This window comes from Oryctolagus cuniculus, chromosome 15, assembly GCF_051225735.1.
Source record: "Oryctolagus cuniculus isolate XC-2025 breed Fujian yellow rabbit chromosome 15, ASM5122573v1, whole genome shotgun sequence".
Taxonomy (NCBI): domain Eukaryota; kingdom Metazoa; phylum Chordata; class Mammalia; order Lagomorpha; family Leporidae; genus Oryctolagus; species Oryctolagus cuniculus.
In genome coordinates this window covers 2,230,875-2,247,500 of record NC_142881.1, presented here as the reverse complement: position 1 = coordinate 2,247,500, position 16,626 = coordinate 2,230,875, and the positions used below count along the sequence as shown (strand labels likewise).

General features: G+C 57.0%; 1 protein-coding gene across 14 annotated transcripts in view; it reads right to left on the bottom strand.

The window, feature by feature from the left end:
* EBF3 (EBF transcription factor 3) overlaps window positions 1-16,626 on the bottom strand; it is a 124,179-nt gene that overhangs the window by 60,241 nt on the left and 47,312 nt on the right. The window contains exon 1 of one of the 14 annotated variants that reach the window (XM_089313806.1): window positions 12,524-12,564. The exons of the other annotated variants lie outside the window; for them this stretch is intronic. The gene's annotated coding sequence lies outside the window, so the exon portion shown is untranslated. Of the gene's footprint in view, window positions 1-12,523; window positions 12,565-16,626 lie in introns of those variants that run through there. 14 annotated transcript variants of the gene reach the window in all.

Here is a 16,626-nt window from a genome sequence, read left to right as displayed (position 1 = left end):
GCCACCCCAGCACCTTTTAGGGACCAGAGCGGAGCCCGCAGGTGCCGCCCTCCCCAGAAGGGGGCGCTGTGGAGCCCTGGGGTGCACGACCCCTTCCCCCATATCCACACTCTCCTGCCCACTGGATCCCCCTAGATGGAGCGGGAGCGGGTGCAGGCAGAGCTAAAAGGGGCCACCAGCAATGCGGGAACTTCCTGGAGAAACACGGAAGGAACCGAATCCACGACCCTTTATTTGCGAGGCAAAGTCCGCAATTGTTCCTGCGGGCGCCCATTGTGTCTGCCCCTGCCCACTGTGCCTTCCTCGGGCGCCCATTGTGTCTGCCCCTGCCCACTGTGCCTTCCTCGGGCACCCATTGTGTCTGCCCTGCCCACTGTGCCTTCCTCGGGCACCCATTGTGTCTGCCCCTGCCCCACTGTGCCTTCCTCGGAGCCCTGACTGACAGCTGACATTCTCTTATGCATTATCAAGAAGTACAAGTTTTGATGTTATCAGAGTGGAAAAACAGCCCAAATGTCAAAGTCTGAATATTTTCCCCAGTTTCTTTAAATGACATCTTACTTTCCTACGTGCATTGTGACGGGGCCGCTCGTGGCCGCCCAAGTACATGGCGGCCGGAGGCAGATAGCAGTGAACTTTGTTGGGGTTTTGTTCCCGCATCCTCGAAATGCTGCATTTCTGCCCTTTTCCTGGCTAGGAATTTCAAATAATTCTGTTATAAATGACGGAGCCGGGGCTGCCTAGCGGAGGAGAGCCCAGGCTGACCCGTTGCTGTATTAAATTTTCATATGAAAAGAGCACTTTACACACGCAGCCAAAAGGGCAGAGCGGCGCTCCTGTCGGACTCCCAGAGACAAGCATTTTCTAGCTCTGCATGCATAAAATGAGCTACAGTAGGTGTCAGTAATTAAACGATCATGTTTCAAAGTCTTGACAACAGTACAGAGGCAAGAGAACAAGACGATAATTTCATTAGTCTGAAGAGCTAAGTCATAATTAGGTGCCTTTCACAGAGTAAAAGTCGTGGACAAAAGGTGCCGTTCGTGCCCAGCCAGGTCAGCGGCGCAGGAGTGAAATCCAATCTGGGGTCCCGGGTTTACGGGGTTCACCGCGGGCAAGGGACCGCAGGCAAAGTCTGGTCGGAAACAATCAGGCTTTCTTTGGGGCGGCTGAGAAAGGAAAGGATATAGAAACAGCCTGAAAAAGTCGGTGAACAATGGGGTATCGGTGGGCTATTGTCACCGGGAAACCTGAACTCCTCCCCTTGCTCCCGGGACTGCAGGCCACTTCCCAGAAGGACCCCAGGGTGGGAGCTGCCCGGCCAGAACCGCTGGCTTCCCCTGCCCCAGCCAAGTCAGTAACTGTGCTGCAAACTGACTTTGGTAAAGTAGCATTTATTTAAAACTAAACTGTCGGGATGGGCACTTCATCGAATCATTAATGTGCAGTCTGATGCCGCTGTCAGTTTATTTATCTCTGTCTTTCCTTGCTGACGTATTTGCATATTTAATTGATCAATATGCTCCCTGTTCGTCTTGCACATCTGCCAAGCTGGGCCCAGCCTCTCAGACCCCTCATTTCTCAAACTGACAGCTGCCTGCACCTCCTCCCAGCGCCCAGGTACCGCCTGCACCTCCCCTGCAGCAGGGCCGCCCGGCCGGGCCGGCGTCACTCCTGCGTGTCTATTAATTTCCCGTCCCCGGATAACGTAAAGCCTCGAGTGAGGAGGAGGCACTTCCAGCGTCGGATCTGCAGAAAGTTCTGCGGGCAGATTTTCCACACGGCTGCGCGTCACCGTGCGAGGAGCAACACGTGCCCGTCGCCCCCACTCAGCATCTGTCACTGTCGCGCTCCTGCCTCCTCGCAGCCGCGGATCCGGGCGCCTTATCAGCAGTGCGTCAGAAACCCACGCTGCCTCCCTTCCTTGTTTAATCTTTTATTAAGAGCTACATTGTGAGCTTCTGATAGCAAATGTCCTCCGCCCCATCACTCACAAACGAGTCAGCACCAGCAAGGCGGCCCCACGAAAGCAGAGGCGGCGTGGGCGACTGCCAGCGAGGGCGCCCCAAGTGTCCCGAACAACCCACTGGCATCTCTCGAGGGCAACAGAGGGGGATGCGGCGGAGCTGGGGGACCCGTGCTCCTCGGGGCCCCGCCTCGTGACGGCCGACGTCCAAGGAGAGCACGAGGCAGAGGCCAGAGCCCTGTGTCCGAAAGATCTCCCCCGACCCCGCGCCGGTGGGAGAACGCCGACCCCCAAGTACGCCTGCAGAGCGCGGGAGACAGGCCCGGAGGCAGGTGTGCCGGTGTGGTCGCACCTGGGCCACACTCCCGGGCCAGGCCGGGCCGTGGGGGCCGAGCCCCAGGGCAGGTGCGGGCCTCTGACGCCACTCTCTTCAGCCATTGCCGTGTTAGTTCTCTCTTCCTTTGATTGATGTTTTAGTCTGAGCTGTCATTAGCTAAATTAATTTTCTCTCAAAGACAGTGGAATAAGGTCCACGAAGGCAAATCTTACGAGACTGTGAAAACAGACCGTCATCTGGAGGAGATTCAGGTGTGCCCCTGCGCCTGTCATCAGCGTGGAAGAACACTTTAATTTGATACGAATTCCTCAAGAGAAACTTTAAATTAACTTAGATTTAGCTGTGTTTGAGGGATAGCAATTCAAAGCAACAAAATAAAATACTATTTGCTGACTCTGGCGTTTCTATGTCCCTGCCTCTATATGTTCTTCTTTATTTTCTGCTCAGGCTAAATAAATGCCAATATTCACCTTGAAAGAGTCATCATAAACTAACTCCCCTGGGATATAAAAAATATACTTCTCTCATCTCCCATCCAAACAGTGTCAGATGAAGTTAAAAGACCTGGTAAATGTGCTAAAATCTGCTTATGTGAATTATTTTTTTCCGGGATAAGTGAGCAGCCATCACCTAAGCTGTCAGGATGCGAGGGAAGCGGCTGTGTCACAGCCCAGGAGCAGGGCACGGACCGAGCGGGGGAGGCAGAGCAGCACAGCGGCCAGAGACTCCCCAGCAGGCCCCAGCAAGGTCCCGGGGACGTCGGTGCAGCCCCGAGGGGTGGCAGAGGCTTGGCAGGGCTGGACCACAGGGAGGCAACGGCCAGTCTGAGACCACCCCTCCTACCTCCTGCATGCTGGACCCACCAAGTACCAGCAGGACTCCAATTCTTAGCACTTTCAACACAAACCTCTTTCATTAGAAAAATCCTATTTCCCAGGACGGACCTTGTGGCATGGCAGGTAGGGCTGCTGCTTGCGACACAGGCATCCTGGATGGGCGCCGGTTCAAGCCCCGGCTGCTCCATTTCCCATCCAGCTCCCTGCTAATGCGCCGGAGAGGGCAGCAGAAGACGGCCCACGTGCCGGGGCCCCTGCACCAATATGAGACCCGGATGAAGCTCCAAGCTCCTGGCTTCGGCATGGCTCAGCCCTGACCGTTGCAGCCATTTGGGGAATGAACCAGAGGACAGAAGATCTAACTCTGCCTTTCAAATTCACAAATAAATCTTAAAAAAAAAAAAAAAAGGAAAGAAAGAAAGAAAATGAAGAAAGAGGAAAGAAAGTCCCGTTCCCCAAGCAGCCTCCCAGTGCTGCAGTCAGGGTGACCGTTCCTGGGGTGCACGCTGCACGGGGAGAGCCCCCGCATGTCCCTGCTGCTGGCCCCTTCGGACCTCCTGAAGATTTGCCCCTCTCCTCCACAGGCAATCCAGCGGGGCCACCTCTGCGTGAGGCCAGGGCTCCACCCAGGGCAACTGGGCTTGCCGAGGTTCCAGGCAAACCTAGAGGTCTTGGGAACCACTAAAACCACGCCCACCCAACGCCCAGAAAGGCCAGGTTCAAGGGTCATCAATGAAATCAGGCATCAGCCCAACACTCTAAGGGCCAAGTTCAGGGCTGTGGGGGCCACCGGAGAGGAGGCACCAACCCAGCACCCACGAGAGCCAAGTTCAGGGCAGGTTCTGCCCGACTCCGTCGGCTGCCGAGTCTCTCTGGGGCACGCCCTCCAACAAGAACCATTCTCAGACGCAGGCCGCTCTTGACATCTGAATAAGTGGATCCTTCCGGGTCAGACAGTCAAGTAGGTCTGGAGTGTCTCAACCAAGTGGCCGTGGCCCCCTGGCTGGGAACGAGCCGCAGGCTGGGAACGCTCTGCCGACAGTCACATGACGTACCACCACCCCGGCAATGCCATAATTATGACGCCTAAACTCGCCCTGTCTATTTGCAGGCTAGAGGAATGCATGATTGTTTATTTTTATTACAAATATTGATGGTAACTCACAGGCATTTACTTCATCGCCATTTCAAGTGAAATTGCCCATCATAAAATATCTCTAGAATTCGGATCCTGATTAGCTTCCTGAGCGGCCCAGGGTGCGATCCTACCATTTGTCTTAATTTTATTTTGCTCTCCCTAACTACACACACCACTTCAGGAATATCTGGAATTTTGTTTTAATTGTACAGCTTTCAAGTCCCCCACATTCCTCTTTGTGTGGAAAGCATCCTGGTGATTTATCCTCATTATTGTGTAAATAGGTTTCGGCAGTTCTCAGTAAATAAAACAAAGACTGACAGGAGGAGAAGAGGGAATTTGCTTTCCTACCAATTAGAGTAGCCTTAGGCAGTACTTTTAAGAGGAGATAAATCCTGCAAATCACTAAAATGATCCTGTCACATGCACCAAATATTAAAATCGCACAGTGGCGCCCTCGCTGCCGTTCGCTCTGGTTTAATGAGTTGGGGTGGGCCTCCGTGCAAGGGCTGAGCGCACAGTTGGGGACCCCCAGCTGACAGCAGGGCTCACACCCCACCGCAGCTTCCCGACCAGCGTGGCCAGATGGAAGAGCACAGCGCGGCCGACCGCAGCCTTGTGGCTCGCGGAGCCTCCTCCACGCCAGACCCCGCTCCGAACCGGCTCCGTGACCCCCCAACACCCAATGCCACACCTATGGAGGCAGCGACTGTCAACCTCTTCTAGCCCTGAAGCTCCGGGCCACTCCCCTCCTCTGGAGCCACACGCAGTGCCTGCCACCCTGCGGCCGGGGTGGGGGGTGTCCCCTACAGCCCCTGGCTGGGGAGGCACAGGAACCTCCCGGGCGGGATTTGTCTTCTTTCTTGCCTTTTTAGAGCCATGGTTCAATACCTCATCTACCTTTCCCGGCGTGGTGGCTGAATGGTCAAGCCGACTCCAAGGCAGGCAACCCCATGGGTACTCCACGGGTGTGGCGAACGCTTCAGTGAGAGCCGACTAGGGGAGCGGGGTGGTGGCTGCCCTCAGAGGCACGGCGCGCTGGAAGGGGACTGCTCAGAACAAGGTCACAACGGCCAACAGCACGAGATTCTGCAAAGCCCCAAACATCGGCCCACAGGCAGTAGTTATTTCTCAGTAACCACCTTCCCCGTCTGTGCCAGAGTCAGGTCTTACCTGGTGACAATGACAGCGTATTAAGCAAGGGCTGTTCGTGTGTTACAGCATCTTCGTGAGATCTTTATGGGAGTGTAACTAAGTCTGCAACAACAACTCCTATAACCTGAGCCCCTGGGTCACTGATGCATTAAAATGAAACAAGACACACAGGACTTCTACACAGCAAGAGCTTGTGCGGGAAGGGGCACCCGGGCAGGGCCAGAGAAGCCGCCGGAGCCCCTCCCCCTCCTGCACAAGCTGCCACGGGCCTGCTGAGCCCTTGCAAATGCCCTGCACAGCCGGAGACAGTGGCCTCCTGCCGGACCCTGGAAGCACCTAAGACGCACAAGGGCTGCTCTGTGAACTCAGCACCAGAGTCCTCCAGGATGCGGACTGAAAAACGCCCGCAAGTCCCAGAAGCAACCACAGGCAGAGAACAAGACAGTCTAGGGTTCGAAGGAAGCCAGAGAGGGGTGTGTGCATCTCCCCGACAGCTGCGTTGTCAGCCCACAGCAGAAGAGCCCGGCTGGACGGCGATGGTGGATTCCCACTCTCGTGGGGGCGACTCTGTATGCCAAGCAAGGGCCAACATCAAGATGACAGGGCTGATTTTCCAGTGATGTTTGGAAGGCCCTTTGGTGTCGAGGGCCCTGGACCGAGAGCCCCTTGCCAGGGATAAGCAAGGCATCTTCTACGCCACGCACTCTTCACGCGTGGGTCCGTCTAGTGTACTCTGTGCTAAATGTCATCATAACGAGACGAGAGAGTTAGCATCCCACCCTCACAGAGCTCAGGCCAATCCCACTGCACAGTATCAAATCGTCCAGTGCTGAACCGACCGCATGAGGAAATGCACTTCAGAGATCCCGGCCCACTGTCTTAAAAACACGTAGTGGACCACTTCCTAATGGCTTCTCAAAGGAGCAGCTTCAAAATCAGGGGTGGGTGGGGCGTGCGGCCCCAGAGCGGGCTGAGAGCACCTCTCCCAGGTGCTCAGAGGCACTTTCCTGCTGCCGTGGGCGTCCACGGCGGCAGGGCCCCAGGGAGGACTCGTTAGCGTAAGCTTCTTGGCTGCAGAAGCCACTTGGGGGACCATCGTGAGCTGCCCATCAGGCTCAATGCGAGGCTGAGAAACTGAGCCAGAACCAGCCGAGTGACCGTCGGCTAAGCCCCTGCTCCCTTGCCTTTGCTCTAGCGCAGGATGGTCGTGGCCACTCCTGGAAGAGGGTCCACAGGACGCCAGACCACGGCAGCATCTCTCGTCCCTGGTCAAGGACAACACAGAATCAGAGCCAGGCATGCAGGCAGCTTCCTTCTGTCCTGCTCAGGAGTTCATGTTCTTCCCCGTCCTGTGACTCACACCCAGAGTCGTCACTCCCCAAAACTCTCTATTCGTAATCATTCCTCCTACCTCCTGCCAAGCAGCCTGGTGGGGAGAGGGCAGCAGGGTGGCCCAGCGAGAGGCCACCGAGTGCCGTGCTGGCATCCTGTGTCAGTGCTGGCATCCTGTGTCAGAGCAGCAGTTCGAGGCCGGACTGCTCTGCTTCAGATCCAGCTCCCTGCTAATGTGCCTGGGAAAGCAGCAGATGGCCTGAATCCTGGGCCCCTGCCACCCAGGATGGAGCTCCCGGCTCCCGGCTCTGGTCTGGTCTGGTCTGGTCCAGCTCCAGCCACTGTGGCCATCTGGGGATTAAACAAGATGGTGGAAGGGGTGTTCTCTCTTCTACCTTTCAAATAAATAAATCTTTTTTTAAAAAAAGAGACGGGAGGTATAAGGGGTCCGGAACAAGGGATGGGCGGGTAAATGGATGGATAGGGAAAGGCTGAAATTTAGACAGTTCTATATGAAATAAATTCACTGACAGGCACACAGATCCATCTGTATCTATACATCCTTCCATCCCTTAGGACAGGGAGAGTATTCCAACCACCTTACCTCAAACTAACGGTTATTCAATGGATACATCTTGCATGAATAAGTGGATGCTTGCACTGTTACAGGACCAGCTCCCTCTATGGAAACCACGTGTTCCCATGGAGTAGGGAACAGACACAAGCTTAGAATGACGACACATTCCTGAAGAACAGTCAGACTCATCCATAATGCAAGGACCCCCTCCCCACGCCCAGGAGACAGAGCAAGGCTGCGCCTCCCAGGGTGAGCGCGTCCCTGCACGGATGCGCCCTTCAGGTTCAAGGGGACTCCAGTCCCAGGGGCTGTGCCCTCAGTGCCTCTCTGCCCTTGACCTTCTGTTGACGGGGGCTGGAGGCCTGAGGGAGAGCATGGCCCTATCCTGGCCCTGATGGGCCCTGGCTGGCTGGTCCTGGTGGACAGGCGCCGTGCGTGTCCAGCCCATACTGGATTCCAAAACTTAGGGAGCGAGAAGAACTCAAGCCGTCTCGGTGGCTCCTCTACTGGCTGCAGGGTGAAATCCGCATCCTTGGGCTGACGGAGTTACATTTCATAATTATTAACATTAATGTCCCTTGTTTCTTTTGATTTGCGAGTGTCGCTACCAGGAAACTGAAATCGGCACCGCCGGCTCCCGTTTCTGCTTGCGCTCTGTCCACTGTCCACTGGCCGGCACTGGTCCAGGGAGACACTGGGTCTCTCCGGGGGCAACCCTTGTCTTCTCTCACCCTCCACGAGCATCACCCGGGGACCCCACACCCCACGTCCGTAGCAGCACTCACGGCCCCAGGCTCCTGCCACTCCCAGGGGGCCTGGGGACTCAGTGACAAGACGGCGGCAGGGAAGGGAGCCGCCCCGGGACCCCCCTCCCGAGGCCGCCCTGGGGGCTGGGCCCCTGAGGTGATATTTGCTTCATTAATGCTCTGCTCAGACTCTCAGACCCTGCTTCACATTCTAGAGCGATTCCAGAAGTGATTTCCACAATATGATTTACATACTAGCCGGGCGTAAATTTAGAATAATTTGGCCTGAATGATCCCTCCTAGAATGGATGGCCACAAGAAAAGAATGGCGAATAAAAGCAGCCTTATTCAGAACCTGAGCAATTTGCTGGCAAACACTGCAGCATTTCCCCAGATTATAATTTACACTGTATTAACTGTCAAGAGTGCTTTTGAGAAATATAGATAACAATTCAGATGCAATCGATAGGGAGTGACAGTTGATTTTAAAGCTTAATGCAAGACAAGAAAGAAATGACTGGGGCATCAGCTCTGGAAGAATAAATTTGTTTTGTATTTGATTTTTGTGTTAAATTTATTACTGCCAAGAAGAGCTCTCTTTCAATAATATTAAGAACAAGATTGCGGAATTGCAACATGTTTGTCTCCCAGTCTTCACAGCATTTCCAATATAAAACGACGCCCGCTCAGCGTTAGGTACGGATCTGATCAGGCCGCTTCCAACCCCTCCAGCGCCCGGGGTGGGGCCGTGGGGAGGTGGGCGGGGCCTCTGCCCCACTGCCACCTTTGGGGGAAGGGGTCCCTCTCCTTGGACAGCCCTCTCCTTGGGCTCTTGTCCAGAAACGCACGCCAGCCGCTGCTAAGAGCAGGAAGTCCTGATTGAGAAGGGGGGTGGGGGGCCTTGTCACAGTCAACGCAGGCTTTTTCCCCTTCTGTCAAAACGTCCAGTGCATATAATCTCAGCGTTTGATGTTCCTTCTGCGCGGTGCCATGAGAAACTTACTTGACAAATACCAGGGAAAAAACCACTTCCCCTGCAGCCCAACCCCATTATACTTCTGATTCCTCCCGCAGCCGGGGCAGCCCCGCGCAGCCCTGCACACGCAGAAACCCACCAGCGTGGCCAGAAATGAAATGATGGGAGTTGCCACAGTTCAAACTTATCCATACTTCTCACTTATGACATGATTGATTTTCCTTCAGAGTGCTCAAAGGCGGGATTGTCTTCCCGCTTTTTCCACAGTGGAAACAGCTAATGTATACAGCCTTGGCCTGCCGGGGAAGGGGGAAGCGGCTGACACGTCGAAGAACAACTGAAATGAATACGGATGAAATTTGAAAGTGCAATTTTCCATCTGTCAATCACCTTTCAAAGGGACCTGTTAACCAGCAATCGGGAGACCCTCGGTGAGGGCGTCCCCGCCGCAGCCTCCGTACAGCGGGGCCCGTGGCCTCATTAATCAAGATTTTTAGCCGCTGAGCACAGCTTCGCACAGGTACCCTGCCCCAGAAATCGCTCACGGTGCCTCTCCGGGTGTTACTGATAATGCACACCTTGACGAACAGAATTTGCCCAGGTGACGGCCAAATCCACCGCTCTCGCGCCGGGGGAGGGTCGCGGTGCAGCCCCTCCCCGAGCCGCCCCAGCAGATTAGGTGAGGTGCTCTGGCATGAATAATGCATGGTCCCCCCAACCCTGGCTGGCCCAGCGCCGAGACGCCTCGAAATACAGCCAATTAAGGTTTATTTAATTATTAAGGTCGAATAAATAACAGCGAAACATGTTAAAAATCTTTCCGTTTCAGTCAATCATAATAAAAAATTAATGTGACTGGATAGAGAGCCCTAAAATCTGATAGACTGCGATCGTGAATTATAAATCGGTATTGATTTTTTCCTTTGCAATAACACTCTCAGGTAATCGCACGCTGTCGCATGTAAAGTGCACTTCTCTGGCTGAGACTAATATTAACTATCAAATATAGATGAGACGGAGGCATTTACGACACTTCAGATTTCACAAACAAAAAGCGAAAGACACCATTTGCGGAAGAAGAGCAGTCCTGAGCAGAGAATCCCAGGGTGTTTATGGGAGCCGGCCGGGACCCCACTGAGCCGTGAATTCATAAGGCACAGTTACCTTATTCTTCTCCTGCCATTTCTCCTCTGATATGTTACCTTGTTAGTATCACTAAGAAAAGCATAAATATTTTTTATTATTTGTGAGGCTCATCCTGTCTTGCTTAATAGACAGGCCACATGGAGTTAAAGCCGTATTATATGACCTGGTGCAGAAGTGATCATTCAAAACCCCAGAGCACATATTTTATACTGCCTGGCTTTATTAATTCTAAGCCCCCAAGAACTAGCGGGAGGATTTTCCAGCTTTCTGTTTATTGAAGTAACATGGAAACAAATAAGACATTTCCCTAGGCTAGCTCAGATAAAGTGGACAATTACTATTGGCATTCCACATGTAAATATTTAACACTTCACAGCTAGTTTGCACCTAAATACCCATTAGATGTTGCTACAAGCTTGGACATTGGTTCCCAGCAGAGCCACGCGGGCCGTCCTGGGCAGTGGTTATTGGATTAGGGTGAACACAAATCTCATTCTAAACAGCGCTGGAGGGGACTGGCCCGCAGGAGATGGAGCTGCACCTGAACAGTTTCCCTGAGTGACACAAACCAACTCCGCCAAAAAAACTCGCACAAAGCCAGTATGGGCTGCCGCGCCCGGCTAATTGATAACCCAGCGCTGCAGTTCGTTAGCGGTGTGATCAGGTTTCCCTCGTTGTGGGAAGACAGCGCCAGCCTGGGCCACTAAACGGTGCACATGCAGGGTCATGAGCTCCGTTCCCACCCAGGACGCACGGCGCGAGGCCCAGGCCGGTGCCATCGGGGAGAAGAGCGCACCACGGGCAGCCACGGCATAGGACCCCAAGTCTACTCAAAGTCCACAGAGTACAGCTACCCCTTTAAGAAACAGCTTCTGCTTCTGGATAAACTGGAAGTGTGTGTTCCCCAGGAAAAGCGCAGTCAGGGTTAGGACGTGGAAATCGCCTGCCCGGTCTGATTTTAGGCACAAGTTGTTAAGATTTTCTCTCTGAATTAAGTTATCCTGCCTCTTGGCTGGCTCCTGGGACAGGATTCCTGTGGCTCTCTCCTCCTCTTTCTCAGGACTGGAAATGCCAGTGCCTGGAGCCCCGTGTATCTCCACGAGTCTGCTGGGCACTGGGCACAGCCGTCTGCGGCAGAATCCAAGGCCATGCCAAACTGCGGGCGGCTCACAGACACCCCCGACCATCGGAAGCCACTGTGACGGCCCGGCCCGTGTTCAGGCAGCCTCCAGAGGGCCCTCGCCCCCAGGAGCCCCCTACTCCACCATGCACTTGGAAAAGGAGGCGGGCACAGACACACTCCGAGGGTCCCGGCGCGCTCACTGCCCAGGCCTGGGGAGCCGCCTGTGGATCAGCAGCTGAGCCTTAAAAACCAGCCCAAGGGCAACTCCAGCCAGCTCCGGAAGTCAGGCCAGGAAAACGTCCCGTGGAAGGTGGTCCCCGAGGCTGGCGGGCCGGCGGCTCCAGCCCGGTGCCAGCGGGGACCCTCAGCTCTCAGGGGCCCCCGGTCCCCTGGGCTCCAGGCTCTGAGAGCCCAGCTCTCAGGCCTTCCCTGGCGCTGACCTCTGTGCTCTGGAAACAATTACTCCTGGAAGCCCTGTCAATAGCATTATTTTTACAAGAAATCAATACGCCTCACAAAGTTAATGGGGGATTCAGGCGGGCAGCGTTTACCTCTCGCTGTCAGGACCCGGCTCCGCTCAGGCCGATGACAGCAGACAGGGAACGCCACGCACAGAGGAGCCGGCGGCCGGCGGGCAGGCAGGCGTGGAGGCGGCCGCAGAGCCACTAACGAGCCGCCCGGGGCTGGGCTTTGTGGGCGCGCGCCCCAGCACGCTGCCCAAGTAAAGCCTGGGTCCCCCTGCCTTGGCAGGGCTCCCCGAGGCATCCTGCAGGCCTGCTGACCCCCGAAGGGAGAAGCACCCATCACCTTAACCGCCCAACCCGCCTCCCACCGCCTACTTAGTGAGGATCAAGATCAAGTAAGAAGGACCTTACATAGGCGCGTGCACACGCACACACACAGGGAACCAAATCACAACCGGCCACCACCTGTCACAGGCACGCAGCAGCTCTCAATCAAGGCCCTCGGCCCACCAGCCAAGGCTCCACTGTCCACACCGACCAGCAGTCTTGCCAGTACTTGTCCTGCTCCTGGGTGCACCCGGTAGCTGACCCTACCTAAGCCGTGGCTATGTGATTCAGTTAAAGCGACGGGGATGTTCACAGTATTAAACTCCAGCAGGCTCCGGTCCAGACTGAGACGGGGCCCTGCTTCCTCCCCAGGCCCCCAGCTCCCGTCCTGTCCACAAACCTGTCCCCGCGGGGTCACTCAGTCCAAGGGGAGGGTATCCACGCTGCTCCCCCGCTGCCACAGCTCCGCACGTCCACTCCTGGGCACGGGGCTGGCAGCGCTGCAGCCGAGGCTGCTCACCGAGTGATTCGCCCACACGGAGCTCGGCTGGGAGGCCCAGGGCCCAGCGCCAGCCACTCACAGACCTGCACAGACAGCACCGCTGGCTGCCCACTGCAGACTGCCCCGCACCCGCCCCCAGGCCGCTCCTCAGGGCCACAGAGCATGAGTCAGTGCTGCAGAGCATGGCAAAACGGGCCTCTGCCCCGACCGCGGCGAGGGGCCCCCAGCTAGGCCCAGGCCCCGTGGCCCCGCGCTCTGGCTGGCTGAGGCCGGAGGAACACTCTCAATGACCTGATGGACACAGCGAGCCCTCCTGGGAAGGCAGCCTGGGGTCTCTGCACGGCACACTCCAGGCCAAGGGCTCAGAGGGCAGTCCCTGGCTCTCCAAGCGCCAGCTCCCTGGACCCTGCCCTGCGTCCTCCCCGCACCCCTCTCCTCTGCTCCAGCCCACCCACCTTCCCCACAGTTCTCCAACGCCTCCCCTCTCTACTTCATTTCTAAACCCCGCTCTGGCCGCCCGGAGAGGGGAGCCGCCAGGCCGCGAGGAGGAGGTGCTCACCTCCGCGGGGGCTGGGGCGAGGGCAGGATGGAGCTAGGTGGGGGGTGAGCTGGGGGCTCCCACGAGAGCAGGGACAGTGAGGGAACCTGTGGCTCAGGACCACTCAGGCTAAACGATGGCCATGAGAAATACAGCGAATGGGACCCCATGATGGATGGGAGGAAGTGATGGCCAGCGGCTCCTACATCAGAACGCAGGGCCGTGAAGCCCAAGGCACAGGTGGGGCCGCTCTGGGGGTCTCCGGGGAGACCAGGAAATCACCAGGGTTGGCCCAGGAGTTTCAATAAGGCCTTGTGAAGGAGAGGGGTTTGCCGTCCAGCCCACGCACAACCCACGGCGCAGCTGCTGGGTCACGGGGACTCCTCGCCCAGTGTGCGTGTCCATCAGAGCAGGCTCCCCAGAAAAGAACTGCGTGACAATACGGGGGGCTCCCACCAGGCCTCCCAGGAGGACCAGCCCGCCACTCACAACACCCACGGGCAGGGCCAGTCCTAGTGCACCCAGAACTTCACCCATGTGGGCTGGGTTCCTGAGTGTGGGTCCCCGGCCTCCACGCCTGGCTATCAAGCAGGGTGATGTGGGGCCGCACCCCAGAGGGCTCCTCTGGAGTTCACGCTGGGCCCCAGACCACGGCCTGGCTCCTCACAGCTTCGCAGGGCCTTAATGCAGACCATACGCCCGGCCGCCACCTCCAGATTGGCTCCTGCAGCAGGGCAGGAGGGGTCCCAGGGGCAAGGGGACCACCCGCAGGCCCCAGGCTACGAGGCGGGGCTCCCCGCACCTCCGGGGTCTCCTCGCCCCTGCAGCGGCGGCAGCGGGCTGTTTAAGGCGCACCTGGCCCAAATGCAGCATTTGCTTGACATGATGGAGACTGCGTGCTATTTTCTGTTATACTGCCCCTATTCTACATCGACAAGAATATATTTTTCCCTGTTCCCAACTGATTTCACAGTAGTGAACTCCGTTTATGAATTATCTGACACATTTCTTGCGATTCTTCTGACAACAGTGCTCAGTGGAAATTTCAAGGCCCCTCTCTTCTGACAAGTAGAAATATCAATATTTGAATAAATTGTGGATTTTAAACTTCTCACTCTGGTGCGCCACAGCGAGGAAGACGGAATTCTTCTTTTACTGGGCCGAATCCCCCTGAGCCCCGCGGAGGAATCCGTACGTGGCGTTTCATTACCAGGAAGCGGCACCGAGTGACATCTGAAACACACATCCGAGTCGACCCGATGAAGTTTACTTCTCCCCAGGATAAATGGAGGCTTTGTGCCGGCCCCCTTGTTGGGGGAGAACAGCACGAGCACGGTGCAGGAGCCAGAAGCCGCGAGTGGATGCACAAATTGACAGGCCGATCTTTAAACAAATGTGTCTGGGGGAGGGGGTGTCCGGGGCGGGGTGGGGGGGCGCAGCTTTGTTGGAACAGAGCATCCTTCTCACGTCTGACAGCAGCACCCCGAGCTGACTGCGAGGGCCTTGTTAGGGTCCGTGTCAGACACCGGCGCTGCGCGTGTTAACAAGCGTGCGAGGGGAGCCGAGTGAAGATAACAAAACATCGTCATTACCGGCGCCCAGCGGCTCCCCGGGGCGGAGCAGGGACTTCCTGCGTGGACCGCACGGGCGGCCTGCAGGGAGCGCCCAGCCCTGCAACGTCCTCTTCTTTTGTGCATGGATAGATGTGCGCGCGCGCCTGTGGAGCCACACGTGGCCCCGAGCCCGTGATGGACGGCCGGGCTTCCCCGCCTCCTCCGAGCCTGTCCTTGGGTTCCTGACGCTGCCACCCCCACACCCGCAGCTTTGCGGTTCCCAGAAATGTGCTCCTGCTAAAAATAAACAAGACGCAGCCCAGGAGAGATCCCCAGGCACTGCAGATGCCACCTGAGGGGACAGGACCTGGAATGGCCAGCGCCGGGCATGGTGCTCTAGACGCTGGGCAGGGGCTCGCAGCCCTGGTTTCCTCGTCCGTGTGAGGATACCACGGTGCCCACCTGCCCAGGCTCTGGGAGGCTCCTGGGTCCTGCTAGCAGTGGCCGCGGCAAGGCCTGGTGCCCGTCTTCTCTCCCAGAGCTACAGCCGAGCACTTCCACTCCTAGTCAGCCTAGGCATTCCACGAGAGCTGGGACGCGGTGCAGAGCCCCTTCTCTCCGAAGCCACCCCTGCAGCTGCAAGGTCGAGGGGTCCCAAGGCGATGATCTGCCCCAGAGTGGGGGGACCCAAAAGGGCTGGGGCCAGTGGCCAATGGGGACTCCAGGGACAGAGGGGCCACCTCTGCCCGGCTAGGAGACCAAAGGCACCCAAAGATACATCTCATGGTCTGGACAGACAGCATCTGGGCCGTCCCTTGGCTGAGGATGGTGCTGGCGTGGGTGCTCCCAGGGCGGTACCCTAAAGACTGGATGCAGGAGCAGTGGGATGGGACAGTTCCTCTTGAGCAGAGTGGCCCACACCCCACAGTGCACACACACACACACACACACACACACACACGAAGGGGCAGAGAGTGGCCCACACCCCACAGTGCACACACACACACACACACACACACACACGAAGGGGCAGAGAGTGGCCCACACAGCCCACAGTGCACACACACACACACACACACACACACACACGAAGGGGCAGAGAGTGGCCCACACAGCCCACAGTGCACACACACACACACACACACACACACGAAGGGGCAGAGAGTGGCCCACACAGCCCACAGTGCACACACACACACACACACACACGAAGGGGCAGAGAGTGGCCCACACAGCCCACAGTGCACACACACACACACGAGTGCAGAGTGAAGATGCACACCAGACTGCTAGCAAACAGAGAGTAAGTGAGAGGAACAAAAATGCACATGGCCCCAGCCCAGGCACGGAGGGGTCAGGGAGAGCACCCAGAGGCAGGGTCAGTCCCAACAGGACCCAAGAAGGCCTTTGTGTCTCAAGGCCCTTGCTCTACTGAGCCCTGTGAGTGAGGAGGGCCTGGCAAGTCCCGTCTACCTGCATGTGGGGAGCAGAGCAGGCAGCCCCCCACTCCACCTGTGCCATGCCACGCCCACACCTCCGTGGGAGAACCTGGGAGGCCCCTGCTCAGAGGTGGCGGCTGACCCTGGCCTCTGTCCACCAGGTAGGTATCAGGCCCCACACCCAAACAAGTGTCACGGGAGGGCAGGCAGCACCAGGGGGCAATGAGGAAGCCCGGGGTCACCAGGGCACCACGACAGAACTGGGAAAGTCAGTGGCCGAGAGGACACGAGGGGTGGAACAGAGGCTGGGTGGGGCCTCCATCTGCGCATCTGTGACATGGGAGCACACTGGGCAGGGCTGCTGGCAGAGCCTTGAGAAAACAGACACAGGGCACCGTCTTGTTCTGCTGTCCAAGGAGCCCTAGGGTGCTCACCCCTTAGGCCAGCGCCAGCCTCATCACCAACACTGGT